We start from the raw sequence: 5,205 nt of genomic DNA, 5'->3' as shown, positions 1-5,205 counted from the left end.
TTTGTAGACCAGGCTGGCCTCGAACTCAGAAATCCGCCTGCCTCTGCCTCCCGAGTGCTGGGATTAAAGGCATGCGCCACCACGCCCGGCTATGAGGACCATTCTTATTTAAACAACTGAATTCCACTCCCTGTCTCCCATAGACTTGATGCCTCATCATAATGCAATATGCATTTAGTCCAACCTCAGAAGCCCCCACAGTCTTTTACAATCTCAAAAACATTTAAAAGTGCAAAGTTTGAAATCTTTTCTGAGATTCGAGGCACTCTCTTACTTGTAGCACCATGCAAAATAAAAATAAAAAAGCAGATCACATACTTCCAACATACAGAAATACACACACACATACACACACACACACACACACACACACACACACACACACACAGAGAGAGAGAGAGAACATAATGAAGAAATAGTGGACCAGAACAAGACCTAAAACCAGCAGAACAAACTCCAAATTCTGCCTCTCCATGTCTGATATCAAAGCACTCTTTAGATCTCCAAATTCTTATAGCTTTGTTGACTGTGACCTTCTTCTCTCTCTTGGCCTGGTTTCTCTCCCAGTCTGCAGCCTCCCTGGCAGCCATCTCACAACTCTGCATCTCCAGCATCTTTGGGTCCCAATCACAGATTCACACACTCTCTGGGCCTCCATGCAGGGACATCCCTGACACACCCCTGGCGCCTCAGCAGCTCTCCTCAGCCACTGAGGAAGATTCCACAAACCCTTTCTTCTATTCTTGGCTCTAAACCCCAAAAAACTGATATGACCAACGTTGCCAGGTTATGCTGCTTGATGGGGCTGGAACTTGGCCTCCTTGTAAAATTACAATTATATTAGCTTTCTCTTCTTGGTGGCTTCCTTCACTGCTTAAGCTTTTCTTCAATTCATTTTCACAAGTTGGAAGCTTAGCTGGGTGGGGTCTCGCCCTGAGGTCACGGCTCCCTTTATTCCATGAAGAATCAAGCTTTTCTTTAGATTTATCTCCTTGAGCACTGGGACTTCATTTCCTGATGCCCTTTGCGCTTCAGACTTTACATTTTATATTTTCCTTTCTCAGATTGCCCCTTTTCATTATAGATTTGCATAAAATTTACCACTAATAACCACACAACACAGTCAATACTAAGGTGTCTTGAAATCTCTGTCAATGCCATCAATCCAAACACTTCAATTTGATCTCAGGCAGATTTTTTTGGACAAGGGCAAAAATCATCCACTTTCTTTGCCAAAGTATCACAAGAATGGTCTCTAGGTCACATACTAATATTTTTTTCCCTCTGAAATATCTTGAGCCAGGTCATCATAATTTACGTTTCTCTCAGCATCTGTCACACTCCACTGGGATGGCCCAGGAAGCCCTGTTTAAAGTGTTCAATTGATTTTCCAATCTAAAGCTCCAAAGTCTTCCATATTCCTCCAATAAACAGCATGGTCAGGCCTATCAAAGCAATACCCTACTCCTGGTACCAACTTTCATTTTAGTTACTTCCATATTCTTTTCCTTTTACCTGGTCCATGTAGTCTGCAGGGCAATTTTACTCTTTGAATCTGGGTCTCTTGCCCTAACCCTTTTCTGTAGTGTTTATACTTTGATAGGCAATGGGTTAAAATCTGCTTCCTCCCCCTCCATCCTCTTCAGGAACTATCCTCACTCTCAGAGACTCACCCACTTGCAGAAGATGCTGAGTGAAACATCTGTTAGAAGCACTGAGGCAGAAGTTATGTTCCAGCAACAACTGAGGAAGGCAAGGTTATTTCTACAGGGGTGGTAGGGATGGGTTACCTTTTAGAAGGGTTTCTCAGAGGTGTTATCTCTTCTTTCTTTTCTCTCCCAAGCCATGTCTACTCTACTGCTAAAACCAAGATCCCCTTACCCCTTACCAGCTTGGTTTAACATTTATCATTTGTTAATCATACTACAAACCAAGTGAGTTAAAACTAAGAAGCCATAGCCATATTACCTTCTTATTTCCCTCTATTACCTTAACAGCTTATCTGAGCTCTTTTTTTCTTTTTCAATGACTGTGGAGGCCAGAGATTGACAGCAGCTGTCTCTTTCAGTTGCTATCTACAGAACATGGAGTCCACTATTGATCGATGTTAGTTGTTGGCGCCGCAGTAGAGCAAGAAGCTCATCAAGATGCTAAGCCTTTGTTTTCTGAAGGAGCAGAAGGTTCAACCTTCTTGGAAAAGACTGACACCCAGCTAGCTCACTCCAGTTACTTAATTCAAATATTATACAACGTTAATTGGGGCTGGGAAAGGCTCCAATTACCAAAGTTATCTTGCTCTTGCTGCCCTTGAGAGCAGACAACCCATATAAATCTCAGCCCCTTTTGACCATGGCTAGCCATAATCAAAAGTAAGAACTCCAAGCTTGCGAGGACTCTCTTGGGACCAAGGCCAGTGCAGCTGCAGGTTCTCACATAGCACCAAGTACAGATTCTCTAGAAAGGCAACAGTTCTTCAAGGTTCAATAAATCTCAAAACAATTTTCCAAACTCAACTAATTGACCCACACATGGCAAAGGCTTTGCTGAGACACTTCACTTAACACCAGACACAAAGACTTCACTATACATTTCATTTAAAGCCAGACATAAAGGCTTTACTATACAAATCACTACCATTCACTCTAGTGGCTTTCCAGCAAGACTTCCAGTCCCCCATCACTGGCATTACAGATATGCCATGCTCTGCCGGCTTTTGAATGGACCCAGACTCAGGTCTTCACGCTTGGACAGCAGGCATTTTACTTACAAAGCCATCTCTCCAGTCCCTGGAATAATCTTAATATCATATTTTCGATTTTCATGTATTTAGTGTGTATGTATAGTTAGTTTTCTTTAGAGAGGTTGGATTCTCACATTGGAAGTAGATTGTGGTGGTTTGAATAGGTATGGCCCCCACATATTCATGTGTTTGAATGCTTAACCATAGGAGTGGGACTATTAGCATGGCTTTGCTGAAGGAAGTGTGTCACTGTGGAGGCAGCTTCTGAATCATATATGCTCAAGCTACACCCAGTGTGATATACAACCTCCTTCTGCTGTTTTTGGATCAAGATAATACAAAACTCTTGGCTCTTCCAACAACATGCCTGACTGCAGGCCATCATGCTTCCTTCCCACCATGACGGTTGCAACTTTAATTTTTTTCAATGCTTCTTTTTAATGATGATTCTTAAATGTGTTAACTTCCCTTCTAGCACATCACCTATAAGAGGTAGTGGGAAAGAAAGGATACAGAGGAATCGGACCTGTTTAGAAAGAGTCTTTGGAGCAATGCCCATCTGTGTTGTCAGGAAAGTGGCAGCTCAGTTCACAGGTCAGCGGTGGCAGCTTGATCCACTTACACACACTTCATGGATACATGAGCAGTCTAGTTCAGTAGTGTCAGGATAGCAGACCCCAATCAGTAATGGTGGCATGAACTAGTAGGAACAATAGGGCCTCAGCCTCAGCTCAGGTCAGCAGGAGGGACCACCAGGAATGCTAGGAGAAGTTCTCTGCTGTGCCTCTCTCAGTGAAACCAAGATCAGTGAAGATGGGAGACCTACAGGCCTTGCACAGCTAGCTCTATAAGAAAGTCTAGCTCAGCCTCTGACACTGTCCATTAAGTCCTATTTATACCCTTCAAACATCACAGGTCCTCCATATGTCTTGCCTCAGCATGTGTGTCTGTGTCAGCTGACATCACTCTGCAAATCAGCCTTAGTCTGAGGAAGCGCCAAGAAGCCACAACACACCACCAGAAGTTTTTGGTGCATTTCTCTCTACGGAGTCCTGACAAAAGGAGCTCAACTAGACAGTGTAAGACTCACCAATACATGTGTGACATTAGCAAAGACTCCTTCATCTTGTGTCCTTTCATGTGTTTGCTTTAGCAGAACATCCTTTCATATGTGTTTGCTTCAGCAAAATGTTTCTTCTAGAGTAGGCCTTAGCTTTGCACCTGTGTCCACTTCAGAAAAACACTTCTTCATGTCTTTGCCACAACACTGTCCAACACAACTGACTTTCCATAGAACCCTTAACTCTTCACTTCAGATGATAATGGACTAAACCTCTGAACCTGCAAGCCAGCCCTGATTAAATGTTGTCCTTTATAAGAGTTGGCGTCATCATGGTGTCTCTCCATGGCAATGAAACTCTAATAAGACACGGATGTTGACCATATAGCTAGCGATGAGATGTTTGCAGGACTGTGACTTAGTTCAGATGTGTTTTCATAGCCAGCTATTATTTAAGATGTGTATCTACACCTCTTTATTTAGAGAGATCATCCCTTTGTGTTCCTAAAGTACTTATAAACACAAACTATATTATAAGCTAATATAATCCAAAAACCCACATTAATGTCAACACTATTAATTAAATGTGTGCTCAGCACCTGCCTAAAGAAAACAGATAATGGCCACTAACATGACACCCACTTGTGTCCCTTCTTGTCACATGTTTGGCTCTTCTCCCAGGGATTCGCAGTAGACTGAGCTTTAGGCTACTCTGTGTCTCTATTTTGTTTAGAACTCCTTTTCCCATGATTAATTTTAGGTGTCAGCAAGAGTAGGCAGGGGGTGCCCTATTATTTAGTCCAAACAATATAGAGACTGCTGTGAGTTATTTTTCTTTTAAATATAATTAACATCCAATTCAGAAAGTTTAAAGCTAAACACATTTCACTTTGTTATGTGGCTAAGCCTCATCCAATCTACTAAAGACCTCAAGGGGAGAGGATGGGAAGTTCCAGAACAAGGAAGAAGTTGCGCTCCCAGACTGCCTTTGAATTCAAGGCTATAATATCAACTCTGTCCTCGGTTTGCTCCCAGCCTGCCAGCCTGCCCTGCAGATTTGCAACTTTCTAGCTCCTCCGATCACATGACAAGCATTCTCCCTACTCCCCCTTTTGGTAAGCAAGAACAGAGATAGAATGTTTAGGGGAGTATAAATTGATTTTGATAACTTCTCATATTTACTAAGCCAGCTACTATTTAAGCATGTATATATGCTTCTCTATATCTACAGATTTGTCAATTTATCATTGCTTTGTGCCGCTTCTCCATCTGGCTATAAACTCAGATTGTTCCTGCTGCAGTTTCTCTAGTGCTGGTAGGTAGCACATACACATGGTCTGCCAGTTCACCATATTCTGTTCACTGCAGACTTTCATAAGTAGTTTACCTCTTTTTTTTAATCATA

The sequence above is a fragment of the Mus caroli genome, chromosome 1 (assembly GCF_900094665.2).
Source record: "Mus caroli chromosome 1, CAROLI_EIJ_v1.1, whole genome shotgun sequence".
In the NCBI taxonomy this organism is placed as follows: domain Eukaryota; kingdom Metazoa; phylum Chordata; class Mammalia; order Rodentia; family Muridae; genus Mus; species Mus caroli.
This window is presented reverse-complemented; position numbering follows the sequence as displayed.